The sequence below is a fragment of the Panthera leo genome, chromosome A1 (genome assembly GCF_018350215.1).
Source record: "Panthera leo isolate Ple1 chromosome A1, P.leo_Ple1_pat1.1, whole genome shotgun sequence".
Taxonomy (NCBI): Eukaryota; Metazoa; Chordata; class Mammalia; order Carnivora; family Felidae; genus Panthera; species Panthera leo.
In genome coordinates this window covers 104,740,904-104,761,896 of record NC_056679.1, presented here as the reverse complement: position 1 = coordinate 104,761,896, position 20,993 = coordinate 104,740,904, and the positions used below count along the sequence as shown (strand labels likewise).

General features: G+C 40.5%; 1 non-coding gene across 1 annotated transcript; it reads left to right on the top strand.

Annotated features, from left to right (window-relative positions):
* The first annotated feature begins 3,862 nt into the window (after positions 1-3,862).
* TRNAR-UCG lies at positions 3,863-3,947 on the top strand. The gene has a single exon. It is a non-coding gene; the product is annotated as a tRNA-Arg (tRNA).
* The last annotated feature ends 17,046 nt before the right edge of the window (positions 3,948-20,993 follow it).

The window sequence follows — 20,993 nt, the reverse complement described above, 5'->3', positions numbered from 1 at the left end:
CTCTGACAACTGAAGGCACACTCGGGGCATTTCTGAGTTCCGTGGGGTAAATATGTCATCAATGTAAAATTCACACTCACCCCCTTCTGTTCTTTCCATCAATTCTCTAAATTGGTAATAATTATAAGGATGGAACAGCATGTGCTACAGAGAAGAGGGAGATCAGCCTAGAGAAGACAGTAAAATAGTCAAGTAAGTGTCCAGTTACAACACAGATGAATTTCCTGAAAATGTTATGGGAGTGCGGAGTGAATTTAAAGAAGCAAGGAGGGGGCAGACAGAAGCATTAACTCAGCCACAAGGGGCCAAAGACATCTTCTGAGAGGAAGTGTGTTTTGTTTTGTTTGGTTTGCTTCTGTTTTGTTTGTTTCCAAAACTGTATTCATTTGTTTTGAGAAAGAGAGAGAGGGAGGGAGGGAGGGGGAGAGACAGAGAGAGAGAGAAAGGAAGGGCAGAGAGAGGGGGAGAGAGAGAATCGCAAGCAGGCTCTATGCTGTCAGCTCAGAGCCTGACCCGGGGCTCAAACTCATGAATTCTGAGATGATGACTTGAGCTGCGATCAAGAATCTGATGCTTAATGGACTGAGCCACCCAAGGGCCCCTTAAGTTTTATCTTCCAGGGTGAGTAGGAGTTAGTTTAAGAAGATGGGAAAGGAAGTGTCAGGGCGCATGAGCTAAGATGCGGAATCCTGGGAGAGTGCGACATGCTTGGGAGATGAAGCAGCTCTGGAATGTCTAGGGCACAGCCAATGTTCAGAAGAGCAGGTAGGAGGTGAATCTAGAGAGAATGAAGAGGCCGTACGTCAAGCCCAGGAACCGGGATCATACTCTCTAGCCCTGGAGTCAGCACATTGGACATGAAGTCCCAATCAAGCCTGTTGCCTGGTTCTGTAAACAAAATTTTATTGGACACAGCTACGCTCATCTGGTCAGATCTAATCTGTGGCTGCTTTCCTGCCACCACATCAGAGTTAAGTCATTTTGACAGAGACTGTATGGCCACCAAAGCCTAAAGTATCTACTATCGAGCTCTTTATCTGATAGTTTGCTGACCCTGCTCTAGCCCACCTGAGTGATACACGCACCCTTTTTAAAACAAAGAGTTCACATAGACCTGAAGTGCCACTTGGGTATCGTTAGCATATTGCTGTTTAGATTTGTACAAACCTCAAACTACAGGTAAGCATCTTTTAAATTACACGCAAACTAACATTACATTTAAACTAACAAAGATAATAACATTCAGGGTGCCTGGGTGGCCCAGTCAGTTAAGTGTCCAACTCTTGGTTTTGGCTCAGGTCATGATCTCACAGTTCGTCGTTGGGCTCTGTGCTGACAACACGGAGCCTACCTGGGATTCTCTCTCTCTCTCCCTCATTTTCTACCCCTCTCCTGCTTGTGCACTCTCTCTCTTAAAATAAATAAATAAACTTAAAGAAAGACAGCACTCAAATTGATGGTATTCATTCAACATGACCAATGATACCATTTCTACAGAAACAAACTTCCACTCCTAACATCAGACTCGCTCTACCAGGACAGGTTATTTGGAATTCAGCAACTTACACCTCTAGGGCCACAGTTTTACTTATTTGAGCTAGCAGGAAACCTTTGTTAAAATAACAAAATACAGTGCCTTCATTGAACTTTATATGCCCCAAATGCCTCATATTGGAAGACAAAGTCCCTCTGCCTTCTTTTTTTTCCTGTAGGCTATTGATAATTATAGTAATGCCCGTTGGTACAATAAAAAAACACAAACACCTACACAGGCAATGAAATCAATTGTCGGCACTCACTACTAAGGCAGCCATTCAGGTGATCCACAATTGTTTACATTTTTAAAATGTCATCTAAATGAAAACACAGTAATTGGAAAATATCGCAGAGAGCTGCACATCCTAGATTACATGCAAAGCCATTCATGAAATGAAATAAAACATGGGATACTTATTGTGGCAACAAAATAGCTAAACACAGCTGGTCCAAACTGGGTGAGCCCAAGAAGTGGCAATGGATTCAAGACAAGACGACAAATGTGAGAATACGTGGCATACTACCTGGACAAGATTGTAACATTAAATGGTGGTGGGGAAGAAGGAACATGAGGGAGGTTTCAGGAAGGACTCCTGAAACTTGGGAATGTACACTCCTTGATATGAGCGACACAGAAGACGAGAAAGTTTGGAAGGGGCAGACATTAAGTTTACTTGGGCATGCTGAAATTAAGGCACCCATGACACTAAATCTGTAATGAAGAAAGGTGCAGTCATGAGTGAGGACTGGCTCTGATATAAAGATCGGGGAGCGAGAAAGAAATGTGTTGTTTTTTTTTAATGTTAGTTATTTTTGAGAGAGAGAGAGAGAGAGTGTGTGTGTGTGAGAGAGCAAGTATGAGTTGGGGAGGGGCAGACAAAGAGAGGGAGACAGAGAATCCGAAGCAGGCTCCGGGCTCTGAGCTGTCGGCATAGGGCCCAACACGGGGCTCAAACCCACAAACCATGAGATCATGACCTGAGCCTAAGTCAGATGCTTAACCAACACATGCGCCCCAAAGTGCGTGTTGATGTATCCACACAGAAGTAAAAAGTCAGAGGAGAGAAGGTACTAAAAGATGATTAATCAACAACTGGCCACTTGAGGCAGCTGTGTAAATAACTACACACATGCACCCCCAAACACAATCAATTCAGGATGATGTTCACTAATGGAGGAAACTGTAACATGCATCAAATCAATTACCAATACAAAAATCACTTTTATGCCTTTGGACAGGTACACAGAGAAGAGTTTGCAGAAGATTTACTTTTGTTTGCTGAAACTTGGTTTGTTCTCCCAGAAGGCACACTAACTTGAACAAAAGGGCAAAATAATATGGAATGTGGCAGTCATGGCTAGGTGCCTACTTGATATCCATTCTCCTTTCTTCTTTACTAACAGAACCTTAATTTTTGTCAGGGTGGTAATGAGCCCAGCTGAAAGCCACAATTCCCAGCCTCCCTTGCATCTACGGATGGCCACGCGACACATTTCAGGACAATGAAATATAGGTGAAAGTCACCAGATGGAACTTTTGGGAAAGCCCTTCAAAAGGCAGGTAGCCTCGGCTGACTAGATCTTTGTCCTTGCCCTTCTTCCTGCCTGGACACATGATGTAATAAGCGGAGTGACCATATTTTTTTTTTTTAATTTTTTTAACGTTTATTTATTTTTGAGACAGAGAGAGACAGAGCATGAACGGGGGAGGGTCAGAGAGAGAGGGAGACACAGAATCTGAAACAGACTCCAGGCTCTGAGCTGTCAGCACAGAGCCCGACGCGGGGCTCGAACTCACAGACAGCGAGATCATGACCTGAGCCGAAGTCGGCCGCTTAACTGACTGAGCCACCCAGGCGCCCCAAGGAGTGACAATATTATAACCTCGATGCCCCAAGAATGAGGTAAGGATTACTGAGTGGAAACATAAGACAGTCCTGGGGGCTACATGAAACCCCAGTATCAGTACTAGGCCTTCTACTTCCAAATGTAAGAATAAGAAAACCTCAAATTTTTTTTAGTTTATTTATTTATTTTGAGAAAGAGAGAGAGACCACAGGAGGGGCAGAGGGAGAGGGAGAGAGAGAGAATCCCAAGTAAGCTCAACACTGTCAGCACAGAGCCTAATTTAGGGCTTGAACCCACGAACGAGAAGATCATAACCTAAGCCAAAATCAAGAGTCCAACGTTTAACTGACTGAGCCACACAGGCACCCCTGAAAATCTCTAATTTTTTAAATCACCGTTTTCTAGATTCCTGTTCCTTGACACTCAGTGCAATTTCTACCAACCTAGAAGCCTTATTTAAAAATTGGTCTCAGGGGGCGCCTGGGTAGCTCAGTCGGTTGAGCGTCTGACTTCGGCTCAGGTCATGATCTCAAGGTTCGTGGGTTCAAGTCCCACATCGGGCTCTGTGCTGACAGCTCAGAGCCTGGAGCCTGCTTCAGATTCTGTGTCTCCCTCTTTCTCTGCCCCTCCCTTGCTTGCACTCTGTTTCTCTCTCCCTCAAAATAGATAAACATTAAAAAAAAATTTTTAAATGGTCTCACGTCCAATCTCTGCTAAGATAGCCTTCAAGTTAATATGACATCTAGGAAAAAATGAAGAGTTGATTATCACCAACATGCAACAGGAAACTCCTTGTCCTGTGACTAGGGCCACCCAAAGTAAAGGGAAAAGGAGACGAACATCCAGGAGATAGCTGGCCAGTTTAGAAGGGGTTGCCTATAAGACAGTGTCTACCAAATCCAGAGGCTAGCATCCCCCACCATTTTTTTTTCTTTTTGGTTGGCATTTTCCCTTTCATCTTTAAACCAATGGAAGAAAAAAAAAAAAGAACAATAAATGCTAACACAATTACTTTCAGTGGCTTCTCATTGCCCCACCCAATCAAGTAGATGTTGGACAGTTTAATTGAACTATTAATGTGTGCTTTGTATTACCAGTGATGTCCTCTCCTACGCCAATCAAGTAGCCAGGTTAATTGCTGCCTTGCTTCAGGGGAGCTTTGCAGCAGATGCTTCAAAGCAAATTCCCTACTAACCCTGCCTGCTGTTTGGAATTCAGGGGCTTCAGTCCCTCAGGTGGATTATGTTGGAGGGAGGCAGAGGCAGATGGGGCAAAGGAGAAAACAGAGTCTGCCCTACACTAGAAAAGCATGGTGGTCTCTACTAACAGCACTCCCGACAGTATCTGGGGGAGCATCCAGGGCTTCTGAGGGGCAGGACAGGTACAAAACAAGAGAGACCGTCCCCCGGGCAACAGGGCTCCTATGTGAATAAAGATCACTGCAGCTCAAAGAGAGCCCAGAAACAACCACTACCTTTAAGGTTCTGCGACGGCTGTAACAATAGAACTACCAGTATGAGCCAAAAAATTAGGGGCAAGTTCTCTGTTTTTCAAGAAACCCCAAAAGTCTCTGAGATACCGAGGGAGGGAGAAGAGCCCCCACATGACACACTGAATTTACTTGTAGCAAGGTGAGATGAAGGCTCAAAAGAGTCATTTGCACACTCCTGTTTGTGATTCAAGAGTTATTCCCAATGCCAATTCCTTCCTCTGGAATCTGAGCCTCAACAGCTCAATCTCCTCAACGTGGTGCTCCAGACACGAGCATGAGTCTTACACTCCACTCGTGACGTTTTCTGTTTGGGGGTTGTTGTTGTTTCTTCCCCAGCATATTCTGCCCTTTGACAAAGTACACTCACCCATTCAATACATGAGAGCCCATTTTTTTTTAATCTTTAAATACTTTCCCTTCACAAAACTCTCCCTGATCCTGAAATTCCAAGTCCTCGTTTCCCTCTTTACATCTCCATATTACTTGTTGGCAACTTCTCTTGGGACATTTACCCTGTCCAACTTTGTGCTCCAATCTCCTAGCTGCTTCCCCACTATCAAACACCTTAAACAAAATAATAAAACCTTATTGAACATCTACTATGCACTCGAAGGAGAGGGATGTCTGTTTCCCAAGTATGTGGCATAGTACCACATATGCATTCGTTTACCAGCAAATATTTTGTGAGGGGTCTACTATGTCCTGTCACCTGGAAAAGAATACAGAGCGAGTCTTCAAGGTCCCCGAAGTCTGTGTGTTATGGTCAAGGTTCGCAGGTTGGAACATCATCAATTCTCAGTATTTGTTGATATCAATTCTTAGCATTTTAAAGCCACACTGTACTTTGAGCAGAATGGGGAAGATAATTTTGCGGGGCAGTGACCTTCTTGATATCTCAGAATATGCCACGTAGGCTTTGCAGTTACTAGAAGCATAAATAGCAGGAAAAACTTTAAGTATGCTTTAACCATTTCCATTTTGAAATCAGGTAAGTAAGATCATTTTTTTTTCTTTTTTTTTTTTATTTTATAGACTCTTAATCAAGTTTATTATAAAGTAAGCCAAAGACAAAGAGGAACTGTGAATCACAGGTGCAATCTTGCATCAAGTTCAGCATCTACTTTACTTCCCTATTTTATTTCATTGTTTGTTTAAATTTGTTTTCTTTCTTTTTTTTTTTAAATTTACATCCAAGTTAGTTAGCATATAGTGTAATACTGATTTCAGGAGTAGAATCCACTGATTCATCCCCTACATATAACACCCAGGGCTCATCCCAACGAGTGTCCTCCTCAAGGCCCCTCACCCATGTAGCCATCTCCCTACCCACCAGCAACCCTCTGTTTGTTCTCTGTATTTAAGAGTCTCTTATGTTTTGTCCCCCTTCCTGTTTTTATATTATTTTTGCTTCCTTCCCCTATGTTCATCTGTTTTGTATCTTACATTCCACATATGAGTGAAGTCATAGGATCTTTTTCTTTCTCTGGCTGGCTAATTGTGCTTAGCATAATACCCCCTAGTTCCATGCAGCTCATTTTTATTTTCAAGGCAAATGTGCAAATAAAAATATGTGAAATTCATGCAAAATGCTGAGATGAAGGAACTGTTATCTAAGAGAAAGCTACTTTCTCTTCTCAGGACTTGCTTCCTTAGCCTTTCATTCTTCCCTGCTGTCACTGCTGCTTTGGAATTTGCTGTTATGTGTAATAAGACTCCATCACAAATGTTTGTGGAGAATTCAAGAAATATTCACTGGAGATCTTGGCACAGACCAGCCATGACTCCATCTCTGATCTCCCTTCCCACGCTCCCCATCCCGTGTTCAGGCTCTCTTTCTTCTTCCCAGTTAGCCACTCTCCTGACTCGACTAGCTGCTGGGAGGGGGGCAAACTTCCTGTTTTCCATCTCTCAAATATGTCACAAACCTTATGTATTAAGGGCTAGTGAAGTAAGGAACTCTGGCCTAAGCATCAAGAAGCCTGAGCTTATGTGGTCATTTATTCAACAAATATTTTAAAGCATTTTATATGTTTCAGGCACTGGGTTAAGCCTTAGAAAACAGGGATGAACTCGGGGTACCTAGGTGGCTCCATCGGTTGAGTGTCCAAAGTGGGCTCAGGTCATGATCTCACGGTTCATGGGTTCAAGCCCCGCACCAGGCTCTGTGCTGACAGCTCAGAGCCTGGAGCCTGCTTTGGATTCTGTGTCTCCTCTCTCCCTGCCCCTCCCCTACTCATGCTCTGTCTCGCAAAAATAAATAAATGTTAAAAAAAAATTAAAAAGGGGCATCTGGGTGGCTCAGTCAGTTAAGCATCCGACTTCAGCTCAGATCATTATCTTGCAGTTGGTGAGTTCAAGCCCCACGTTGGACCCTGTGCTGACAGCTCAATCTGGAGCCTGCTTCTGTGTCTCCCTCTCTCTCTGCTCCTCCCCTACTCATGTTCTGTCTCTCTCCCTCAAAAATAAATAAACATTTAAAAAGACAAAGAAAAAAAGAAAACAGGGATAAACAAAATGGGAAATTCCTGGTCTTCAAAGAGCTTACATTCTAAGGGAGAAAAACGATTAACACATTCACAGATAACCAGAAAGCTTTCAGATAGTGAAGAATGCTCTGAAAGAAAGAAATGGACAAGTGTGACAGATAGCAACTGTTGGCAGGTGCTTCCAGTATGGCACTTAGGGAAGTCTTCTCTGATATTTAAGTAGGTTTGATGAATCGGGCCAGAGTCCAAGGAAGAACATTTCAGGCATCTCAGCCCAAGATGAGAAAAAGTTGAAGTCACAGAAAGGAGATAGCCCCTAGGATGGACAGAGACCCTATGTGAGGCCAGGAGAACAGGGTTAGCTCATGGAGGGCCTAGGAGCCACAGTGAGGAGATGAGATTTTAACTTAAGAATATAGGATGTATTTGATGTGCTTAAAGCAGAGAAGTGACAGCTTCTTTTTTTTTTTTTTTAAAGATCACTATGGCTAACAGGTGGAACAAGGAATTAAAAATACTGATTAGGAGACTACTGTATAGATTCAGGAGAGAGAAGGGGAAGGACTGGATACATGAGAGTTGGACCCCGTATGTGAGCTGAAAGAGAGCCACCAAGATATCACCCAGGCTTTTACCTAGAGCGCTTAAATAGACGGTAGTTCCCCTTACTGAGATGGGAAAGCATTCCAAGCCTGCCTTACCTGACCCTGGGTAATGTGGTCTCTTCAACTTGGAAATGCAGATATTGAAAGAGAGAGAATAGACAGCCTCAGATACTCCTTCAGCACTACAATATCAAAGCTCAATTGGGTAACCAAGACATGATATGCTTTTCTTGTATTATTCCCATAGGGGGAATAACACAAACTTTCGAACAAAAGAGGCTGGGAGCTCCATAAAGCTTCCAGAATGCTCCACAAGGCCGTCTGACTTTGGCAAATAAACCACCTGTGCCTCAGTCTCCTCATCTTCACAACAGGATGATAAAGCTGACTTGCTTAGCTGGGCTGCTATCAGGAACAAGACAGTTGGAATGTACTAGTAATCAGGTAATCACACAGTCTCCTTTCCAGACAGACTCAACACTTGTTCTTTCTTTTCCTTCAATCACTCCACTTTGTGAATCTCTTGACCCGGGGATTTTCTTTTCTTCTGAGGGTGAAGCAGCAACTCCAACTCTGGGGGTTCCCAGAGCAGAATCTCACATGTGTCCCTTCCTGCGATGGTCACACAGCCCTAGACCTCTGTGGCTTCTCGCCTGGAAGGCGAGCGTTGCAGGAGGAGGGCAACACAGCCAGCTCCAAGCTCGTGGGCTCCAGGTTATCAACCCTAGGGTTTCATGCTTCACTTTGACTTATCAGCTTCCCCTGCCATGAGCTCAACCCTCTCCCTAATGAATGGGACTTCGAGAACTGGGTCTGAGAAAAAAGCATGATGGAATGCTTCACACTGCTCATTCTCAGACACACCGCCCACACGCCATGTTGCTGTGGCTCGCCATGTTACATGACACTCGGGGGATGAGACGGGCACGCTACAGGAAGGGAGAGGACGGTCTCATGGGCTGCCTATACCCCATTTTTAGTTACCAAAACCTAAAAATCTTAGCCACCATAAAAATTCACTAATGAACAAGCCCCGTCCTTTTTTTTTTTTTTTTTTTTTTTTTTTTTTCCACATATGCCTCTCTTGTTTCCATTTCTTTCATTTGTTCACTTCTCCTTTCAGGAAAAAGTCCAAATGATAGAATTCCCCAAACATCATGCTTTTCCAAGGTTTCCCGCTGTCCAGACAGAAAGCCAGGTTATTGTCGTCATTTCTGCTGTGGCAGCTGGAGGGCAGTGCAATTCTCTCTTTCTCTCTCTCTCTAGTCTCTTTCTCTCTGTGTGTATATGTCTCTGTCTCTCTCTCAGAGCTTCTCATTTCCTCCCAGTCCCCTCCGAGTCCCCTCCCAGCCCCCTCCCAGTCCCCACCCAGCTAAGTGAGGAGGGGAAGAGACACAATGGAGGGGAAATAAGCACACAGGGCACAGGAGCCCTGGGGGAAATGATGTGGAAAAAAAAAAAAAAACAAGCAAAGTCAAGCTCACAGATCCACATCCTGGTCTAGCTTCCTCCTCACTCACACAGGACTAGCTGCTTTCACACCCATCCAACACGTGCTTCCCTTTCTACAACTTCTCCCTACACCCAATTCCTCAAATTCTTCATGTGTGAGCTCAGCTCAGCCTCACCCTTGCACGCTCACACACAAACTCAATCAGCACCTCCCCCGTCTTTCCTCATCTCCAGCTCAGGGCTGGCCCCCAGGCCTTGTGACCCGGGACTGGGAGAGGCCACTGTGCTCTGACCACGTCTGGGTGTGGGACAAGAAGGCAGACAGTGAGGCAGAGCCTGATTCCAGAGAGGCTGGCTGTTGGAGAGCGGCCCAGCCCCACAGGCAGGGAGGGCATTATCGGCGAACGACCTGAGTGACTACTGGCAGACAGTGACAGAGCCCAATGCATGAGTGCCCACGGTGCCACCACAGGTCACAGAACAAGCAGGAGCAGCTGGTTTTTGTGGGCAGGGCCAGGCATGGAACTAGAGCAGGGGAAAAGGAAGCCACAGTAACAGTCGTCCATTTGCAGGGAGCTTTGTGCTTTCCAAAACTGAGGCACCTTGGTGCACCTGTTACTTCAGGTAACAGGTGCACCTGTTACTTTTACTTCACCTGTTACCCCTCTTTAGAGGTGAGAAACGGAGCCCGTATGAAGGTAGAAACTGTTCTAATTGGACGTTTATGACAGAGCTGGGTTAGATTCCAGGCCTGGGGTGACAGCTTTACCCAAAACATCACTGACCTGCATAAAATCACGTATCAGGAGCAAAGTCATCATGCAGGGTAGTATCTCTGAGAGGGCTTTGCAAGGTCAAAGTCAGATTTCTCACCATCTCAAATACAAGGGCCCCTACTATGACCCTTTAATGTGTCCACGTATTCTAAGGAAGGACAACAAAAGAGATCTCAGGTAAGGGCCAGCAGAAAATTGGTGATCAAAAGAACATGCTGGGCACCAACCTCTCATGACAGGTTTCAAAGCCTCCCTCTCTTCCACTCCCTCCTCATGCAATGCACAGAACTTATTGACAGAATATTGTAACTACACGAGCCCATGGTGAGGAAATTACAGACTATCTGCTCAAAACTGTGTTTGCAGTAAGCTTCTTTCTTTGCAACGCAAAGACAGAATATTTCTTTTAATAGACTTCCCCTTTTCCCCTCGCTACAATTTTAAAAAAGAGAAAGAAAAGACCAAATATGAAAGGTATCTTCATGGTAATCGACGGTTTGGAATGAGAAATAAGTGCTTTGATTTTGTTTTTAAAGTTATTCTCCTTTTCTAAAGCTTTTATTTTCCCAGAAAAAATTAGCGGTGAGGCATTGCAAATTCTGTATTTTTATACTCACTCTATTAGGGGTGCCTGGGTGGCTCATTCGGTTGAGTGTCCGACTTGGCTCAGGTCACGATCTCATGGTTCGTGAGTAAGAGCTCCATTTCAGGTTCTCTAATGTCAGTGCAGAGCCCACTTTGGATCCTCTGTGCCCCTCTCTCTCTCTGCCCCTCCATTGCTTGCTCTTGTACTTTCTCTCTCCCTCTCTCTCTCTCTCTCAAAAAATAACTATTAAAAAAATTATATTCACCCTAGATTTTAATACGATATTTTGACTGTCTTTTGAATTTCTTTATGACCTAGATCAAGCTTCTCTGTGCCACATTGGTAAAAATTAAAATGGTAGCTTCTATCGATATCACAAACATGTTATATGAGCTGGGAAAGCAACCTTCCATGAGGCCCTATTTATAGGGTTTAAAACTAAACTTCTCTAAGATGCCAATACCTAAGGGTCCTTGGGACACTTCTTGAAACTGCGATTCTGCTCGTTTTTCTTTTAATTAGCAATCTATTTCATTTTACTCAAAACTAAATAAATAATTCCAATGTCGAGAGCCAAAGTACATGCTAAGGGTAACGGGAGTCATGGAGCCTATTCACTGGTAGAGATCACATATCTTCTTTTACCTGAAATGTTTCACCTGAGAAGACATTCAAGTAATGTGACTACTTGCTGATCTCTCATATATACCATAGATTCTTTTTTTTTTTAAGTTTATTTATTTTTGAGAAAGAGAGAGAGAGCATGAGCAGAGGAAGGTCAGAGAGAGAGAGAGAGAGAGAGAGAGAGAGAGAGACAGAGAGAGAGAATCCCAAGCAGGACCTGCACTGTCAGGGTGGAGCCCAATATGGGGCTCCATCTCATGAACCACAAGATCATGACCTGAGCTGAAACCCAAGAGTTGGACACTTAACCCACTGAGCCACCCAGGCATCCCTACCATAGATTCTTATGATTCGGTCCCTTGAACCCTTGCACTTCAAGATGGCACACCAAGCATATGTGTTGACTTCCACTCCCTCACAGCATTCACACAGCATGTATGACAAAGAAGTACAGCTAGAGTAACGCTGAGTAGGGGGGAAGACTATCACTGAGAAACATATTTTGATAAGAAAGAAAATGGGATCATATTACTAGATAAACCAGAATGAAGGAAACTGAGACCCAGAACGCAAATATAAGAAGGCTACCACAGAGGTGGGAGCCAGTTCTCGCCACAGCGTCCTAGGAGCCCTTAAACGTGAGGCTGGTAAGAAACAAGAGCAGAAACGGGAGGAGGAGTAACCAGTGTAATTAGCTAAAGGAGGAGTATTTATGAAATATCTAGTCCAGGGAGCTCCTCCCACCCCATTCCAATCCCCTTGCATCAAAACAACTACAGACTGTGGAATCTGAGCTGCAGAAATGCTGCCTACTCACTCCATACTGACATGCCCTCAAGGAAGGCCTTTCTCTCAGCGCCTCCCACCCACAGAGCTCACAGTCAGACCCCTGGTTCTGCTGGTTAGTAGAGATCCTTGTAAGAGCAGAAGAACCATAGGGCAGCAGGGGAAAGCAATGACAGTCACCTACAGGACTGATTCCTACCAACACCCAAAGTAATCCACAGCCAAAATGGCAGACTTGAGAAGGAACCCAGAGCAAAGTTTTGCATTGAGCAAACTATTCTCTATCTTGTTTATGATGCTAGTAACATGACTACATGCACTTATCAAAACTCATCACACTAAGTATCTTGAAAGCATGAATTTTGCTGAATGTCAATTATGCTGCAATAAGCCTAAATTTAAAGAAGAAGCACAAACGTATGCAGGGAAAGAAGGCTGAAGTTGGTGACATCTGACTTGGTCTGAAGCTGTCCCGGACAGTTTATCCACTTGTAGAGCAGAACAGAGTGGTGACAAACAGAAGGACTGGCTCCAAAATTAATAAAGGCATTAAGCTATTCTGATAAACTCAGAAGCAGAAGGGAGAGAAAGTACCAGACATTCCAAAAGACCTTATTTTATACAATTCACATCACAGTGGATATGACTACCTAAAGAAATGATCCTCACCTCCTTCGAAAGAACTATTTGGGGACATCTTAAATTATCTCAGGACATCTAGATAAATGCTCAATAAAACGGGAACTAAAGGTCGTGTAGACAAAAATAGAACAAACCAAAGAGGCTTCCTATTAAAATAAAAGGAACAAACAAAAATAAGAAAGTTACTGGAAATTAAAAATATGCTTGCTGAAGATTTTTACATGTAATAAAAGGGTTGAAAATTAAAACCAAAGAAATCTTCTAATATGTTCAACAAAAACAAAGGAATCAAAGGTATGAAAAAAAAAGGTTAAAATCGTAGAGAATCCATATAAAAAGTCCTACAACCCAGCTAAACAAATCTGAAGGAAATGAATGGTGGAAAAAATTAAAGAAAGAGGAGTGGATACATAAAAACAATAAAATGTGGATTATACAGACAACGACATATTGTTCAGCCATGAGAAGGAATGAGGTACGGATATATACTATGATATGGATGAATCTTGAAAACATTCCACCAAATGAAAGAAACCAGATACAAAAGGCCATATGTTGTATGATTCCATATATATGAAATATCCAGAATACATAAAATCATAGAAACAAAGTAGATTGATGGTTTCTAGGGGCTGGGGGAAGGAAGAATGGGGAATGAAGGATAATGGCAATGGGGTTTCTTCTGAGAATGATGTAAATGTTCTAAAACTAGACAGTGGTTATGGTTGCACACCTTTGTGAATATGCAAAAAACCATTGATACGTGCTTGAAAACAGTGAATCCTATGGCATGTAAATTAGATATAATTTTTTAAAAGAAATAGTAAAAAAATCACAGAACCGAAAGAAAACAAAGCAATAAGATTTAAGATTGAATATTAACTAGAGCAAATATACAGATGCTCAGTCCCAAAACCATCCTTACAAAACTGAACACCAAAAGAAATAAAACTAAAAGAACCTCAAGAAAAAGTTACTTACAGAAAAAGTGAAATAAAAATGTCAAACTTCTCATCTGCAATACTGCTAGAAGACAAAGGAACAATGGCTTTTCATAGTTCTGCAGGAATATGTTATTGACAAAATTAGAATAGGAAGTCATACACCTACGAGAATATCTTCTAAAAAGAACTTTCCATTGAACACATAGTATGATTACTAAGTTGATATCTAAGAGTTTAAAGTAATTATCATAACTCAGCAATAGTCTCTGAACTCAGGAGAAAAATGAATGAACACAGTGAGAACTTAAGCACAGAGACAGAAAATATTAAAAAGACAGCTGAAAAATACAATCGAAATGAAAAAAACACTAGAGGGAATCAATAGCAGATTAAATGATGCAGAAGGGATGCCTGGGTGGGTTAGTGGGTTAAGCACCCAACTCTTGATTTGGGTCAGGTCATAATCCCAGGATAGTGGGATTGAGCCCTTCATTGGGCTCCATGCTGAGAGTAGAGTCTGCTTGAGACTCACTCTCTCCCTCTCTCTCTCTCTCTCTCTCTCTCTCTCTCTCTCTCTCTCTCTCGTTCTCACTCTCCCCCTCTCCCCTGCTCATATGCTCACGCTCACTCACTCTCAAAAGAAAGAAAGAAAGAAAGAAAGAAAGAAAGAAAGAAAGAAAGAAAGAAAGAAAAGAAAAGAAAAGAAAGAATCCGTGATCTGAAAACAAGATTCTAGAAATAATCAGAAAAACAAAAAGAAAAAGGAATTTTTAAAAGCAAGGACAGCTTGGAAGACCTCTAGAACATCAAGCACACTAACATTCACATTATAGGGATCCCAGAAGGAGAAGATATAGGAAGAATCAGAAACCTACTAGAAAAATAGTGGCTACAAACTTCCCTAAACTGATGAAGAAAACAGACACCCGAATCCTAGAAGAAAACATAGTCCCAAATAAGATAAATCCAAAGTTTACCCCACACCAAGACACATTAAAATACAGTGTCAACAGTTAAAGAGAGAATCTTAGAGGCACCTGGGTGGCTCAGTCAGTTAGGCATCCGACTCTTGGTTTCGGCTCAGGTCATGATCTCGCAGTTTCATGAGTTCAAGCCCCGCATCAGGCTCCGGGCAGGTAGTGCAGAGCCTGCTTGGGATTCTCTCTATATCCCTCTCTTTCTGCCCCTTCCCCATGCCAGCTGTCTCTGCCTCTCTCAAAATAAAAAAATAAACTTTAAAAAAAATCTATTAAAAAAGAGAGAGAATCTTAAAAGCAACGAGAGAAAAACAACTAGTTACGTACAAGAGAATCACTATCAGTTTGTTTTTCAGCAGCAACTTTGCAAACTAGTATCCTAGACACACAGAAGCTAAAGGAGTTTATCAACACCAAACCAGCCTTACAAGGCATGTTAAAAGCATTTCTTTCAATGGATAAGACAAGGCCATAACTAGAAATTAGCAAATTATGAAAAAAATCTCACTGGTAAAACTACATGTATGGTAAATAGATTGGATCAACCAGTATGCAAACTAAAAGGCAAACTAGTAAAATCATCTAGACCTACAGCTATTAGTCAAAGGATACACAAACTAAGAAGATATAGAAAATATGATCTTAAAAACCTAAAATGTGGGTGGAGGAGTAAAAATATAGTACTTCGAGAACATGATGGTCACACTTAAGTGACCATCAGTTCATAATAGATTTCTATACATATAGGAAGTTATATATGAACCTCATGGTAACCTCAAACCCAATACCTATAAGAGATACACACACAAAAGAGAAAGGAATATAAACCTAACTCTCAAGAAAGTCACCAAATCACAAGGGAAAAGAGCAAGAGAAGAAGACAAGAACAGAGAACTACAAGAACAACAAGCACAACAAAATGTCCAAAAGTACATACCTATCAGTAATTCCTTTAAGTGTGAACAGACTAAATGCTCCCATCAAAAGACTTATGGGACAGAATGGATTAAAAAAACATGTTTATTTGCTGCCTACAAGAGACTCGCTTCAGAACTAAAGACATACACAGAAAGTGACCAGATGGAAAATGATATTCCATGAAAATAGAAACAAAAAGAAAGCTGGAGTAGCAATACTGATATAAGGCTTTAAAATATACTTGAAGTGGAGCCCAGGTGGCTCAGTCAGTTAAGTGTCCGTTTTGGCTCAGGTCATGATCTTGTGGTTCGTGGGTTCAAGCCCCACGTCAGGTTCTGTGCTGACAGCTCAGAGCCTGGAGCCTGCTTTGAATTGTGTCTCCTTCTCGCTCTCCCACCTGTGCATTCTCTCTCTCTCTCTCTCAAAACTAAAACATTAAAAAAATGTTAATATCCTTTAAAAATGGGTGGGTGTAACAAGAGACCAAAAAAAAAAATGACATTATATATTGATAAAGGGCTCAATCCAATAAGAGGATATAACACATATAAATATATAAACACCCAACATAGGAGCACCTAAATACATCACACAATTATTATCAAACATAAAGGAAGAAACTGAGAAAATACAGTAATACTAGGGGACTCTGACACCCCACATATATCTATGAGTTGATCATCCAGATTGAATATCAATGAAGAAACATTGGACTTAAACAACACATTAGAACAGATGGACTCAATGGATATATATAGAGCATTCCAACCCAAAACAGCAGAATGCACATTCTTTACAAATGCACATCATTTTCCAACATGTATCATGTTAGACCACAAAACAACTCTCAATAAATTTAAGAAGACTGAAATAATATCAAGCATATTTTCTAACTAGAACAGTATAAAATTAGAAATCAATTACAGGAAAAAAACCTGGGAAAAAAACACACATGGAGACTAACCAGCATGCCATCAAAAAACCAATAAGCCCCCAAAAAACAAATAGGAAATCAAAACGTACCTTGAGACAAAAGAAAATGGAAACAAAACAGTCCAAAATCTATCAGACATAGCAAAAGCAGTTCTAAGAGGTAAGTTCATAGTAATACAGACTCACCAAAACAAACAAGAAAAATCTCAAAATGTATAACCTTATACCTAAAGAAGCTAGCAAAAAGAACAAAGCTCAAAGTTAATATAAGAAAAGACATAATACAGATTAGAGTGGAAATCAATGAGAGACCAAAAAAAAAAAAAAAAAAAAAAAAAGAACAAATGGAAAAGATCAATGAAAGTAAGAGCTGTTTCTTTGAAAAGACACAGAAAATTGATAAACCTATAGCAAGACACACACACACACACACACACACACACACCAAAAGAAAGAATCCAAATAAATAAAATCAGAAACAAAACAGAGGAAGTTATAACCAATATTATAGAAATACAAACGATCTTCAGAGACTATTATAATTATATGCCGAGAAATGGGACAACCTAGAAGAAATAGACAACTTCTTAGAAACATACCATTTTCCAAGAATGAATCAAAAAGAAATAGTTGGAATAGACCAATTACTGGTAATGCAATTAAATAGGTTTCAGACACACAAAAGTCCCCAAGCACAAAAGTCCAAGACCAGGTATCTTCACAGGTGAAACTGTACCAAACACTTAAAGAAAAAATAATACCTGTCCTTTTCAAACTATTCCAAAAAACTAAACAAATACTTCCAAACTCATTAAATGAAGCCAGCATTACCCTGACACCAAAATGAAAGACACACACACACACACACACACACACCCCAAAGGCCAAGATCCCTAATAAACACAGATGCAAAAATCATCATTTTGCAATCATCATTTGCAAAATATTAGCAAACTAAATTGCAACATTACACTAAACAGATCCTGTACCATGATTAAGTAGGATTTATTCCAAGGATATAAGGATGGTTCACCATCCACAAATCAATGTGACACAACACATTAACAAAAAGAAGGATAAAAATCCTATGATTATCTCAATAGATGCAGAAAAAGCATGTGACAAGATTCAACATCCATTTATAATAAAAACTCTCAACAAAGTCAGTATAGAAGGGACATAGCTCAACATAATAAAGACCAGATATGACAAACCCACAGCCAACATCATACTCAATGGTGAAAAGCTAAAAGCTTTCCATCTCAGATCAGGAACAAGGAAAAGATGCCCACTCTCACCATTTTAATTCAACATACTATTGGAAGTCTTAGCCACAGCAATCAGAAAAGAAAAAGAAATAAAAGACGTCCAAACCGGAAAGGAAGAAGTAAAAATGTAACTATCTGCAGACAACATACTATACACAGAAAATCCTAAGGACTCAAAAAAAAAAAAAAAAAAAAAAATACTACGAAAAAGATGAATTCAGTAAAGCTGCGGGATACAAAATTAGTATACAGAAATCTGTTGCATTTCTACACATTAATAATTAACTACCAGAAATAGAAATTAAGAAAGTAATTCCATTTACAAGTGCACAAAATAAAATAAAATACCTAGGAATAAATTCAGCCAAGGAGGCGAAAGACTTGTATTCTGAAAATTATAAGACATTGATGAAAGAAATTTAAGACAACACAATAAATGGAAAGACACACTATGCTCATAGACTGAAAGAATTAGCATTGTAAAGTGTCCACACTAACCAATGCAATCTACAGATTTAATACAATTCTTGTCACAATACCAATGGAATTTTTCACAGAACTAGAGCAAACAATACTAAAATTTCTATGGAACCACAAAAGAGCCCAAATAGCAAAGGTGATCTTGAGGGGAAAAAACAAAACAAACAAAGCAAAGAAAACGAAAAAAAACAAAGCTGGAGGTATCAGACTCTCTGATTTCAAATTATACTACAAGACTGTAGTAATCAAAACAGTATGGTACTAACACAAAAATAGACACATAGATCAAAGGAGTGTAATAGAAATCCCAGAAAACGAACAAACAAAAACAAAAACAAACAAACAACCCCATGCTTATAGGATCAACTAATCTATGACAAAGACAAAAATACACACTGGGAAAAAGACGATCTGTTTAATAAGTGATGCTGGGAAAACTGGACAACCACATGCCAAAGAATGAAACTGGACCATCTTCTTACATCTTATACAAAATTAAAGTCCAAATGGATTAAAGACTTGAATGTAAGACTGGAAACCAAAGTCCTAGAAGAAAAGTCGGGCAATAGACTTTTGGACATAGGTCTTACCACTATTTTTTTGATCTGTTTCCTCAGGCAAGGGCAATAAAGGAAAAATAAACAAATGGGAATACTTCAAACTAAAACGCTTTTTCACAGCCAAGGAAACAATCAACAAAATGTAAAGGTAACCTACTGAATGAGAGAAGACATTTGCAAATGTTGTAACCAATAATATAACTGATAAAGGGTTAATATCCAAAATATATGAAGAATAAATAGCAAAAAATAGCAAAAAAAAAAACACCTTAAAATCCAATTAAAAGATGAGAAGACCTGAATAGATATTTCTCTAAAGAAGATACCCAGATGGACAATAGACACATGAAAAATGCTCAACATCACTCATCATGAGGGAAATGCAAATGAAAACTACCATGAAGTATCATCTCACACCTGTTAGAATGGCTAGTATCAAAAAGACAAGAAATAACAAGAGTCGGTGAGAATGTGGAGAAAAGGGAGCCGTCACGCACTATTGGTGGTAATGAAAAAATGACACAGCCACTATAATCTTCCACTATGAAGTTTCCTCAAAAAAAGTAAAAATAGAATTACCATATGATTCAGCAATTTCACCTTTGGGTATTTATCCTAAAACACGAATTCAAAAAATATATATGCACCCCTATGTTTATTGCAGCATTATATAATAAAAAATGTAATAAAAATGGAAGAGAGTAGAAGCTGAAAATAAATTCCTCATCTTTTACTTCTATGTGGAATGTAAAACACAAAAGCAACGAAACAGAACAGAAATAGACTCATAGATACAGAGAACAATCAGATGGTTGCCAGAGGGGAGGGGGTGGGAATATGAGAGAAAGAGGGAAAGAGGATTAAAAGGTACAAATTGCTAGTTATAAAATATGTAAGACAAAGGGATGCAACATACGGCGTAAGGAATAGAGTTCATAATATTGTAACAACACTGTATGGTGACAGATGGTAGCTAGATTTATCATGGTGATCACTTCATAATGTATATAAAAGTTGAATCACTATGGTGTATACCTGAAACTAAAAAACGGTGGGGGAGGGGCGAGGGGAGTTGATATGTCAGTGATGTAATGCAAACATTCGTGTTTCCACTCTCAAGAAAAAAAAAAAAATAAAGCAATTAGCAACAAGATAAAAGATGAGCAAAAACAGTTGTGTAAGAAATCACTCTACAGGGGCGACTGGGTGGCTCAGTTGGTTAAGCATCCGACTTCGGCTCAGGTCATGATCTCGCGGTCTGTGAGTTCGAGCACCGGGTCAGGCTCTGTGCTGACAGCTCAGAGCCTGGAGCCTGTTTCCGATTCTGTGTCTCCCTCTCTCTCTGCCCCTCCCCCGCTCATGCTCTGTCTCTCTCTGTCAAAAATAAACACAAAAAAAATTAAAAAAAAAAACCAATGTACAAATATGAACTCAAGTGTGGCATGACTTCAAAGAATTTGAGTATGAAGCAAGAGAATCTAATGCCTAGAACGTGCTCTCTTGAATAGTTTAGTGATATAGAATTGCATTCTCTTTTCTAGGGATTAAACTTCTTCACTTTATTTTGAAGGTAATAATGCTTATATAGTAAAAATGTGAGAAGTGGTGTTTACTGATTTAAAGCTACAAATGTAAACAATAAAGAAAATGCAATAAATATGGGAGGGAGTGGAAGGTGAAGATACATTCCTCATCTTTCGGACTGGGGAGGCAACAGATACTGTCCAAATAATATATTCAGAATAGGCAAACAGACAAGTTACTTTAAGTTATAAGCATCAGGGACTAAAAACCGAAGTAATTAAAAGCGGAGTGCTTTCTTCTGAAGGTGGTACCAGGAGCGAGGGTGATAGATGTTCATTCGTCATTTAATGCTTTTATATATTGTTCACATTTTGTTATACTACACGCAAGTATGACTTTTATAAACTAGAAAAACATAAAAGCAAGAACAATTCCCAGGCCTGACGACTTAACTGTAATTGTTAGGAATATTTCCGGTAGCAATATACAGAAAACATGACTAACAGTGGCTTATAACGCGACGTTGCTGCTTTTAAAAAAAAGAGATCCAGAGTTA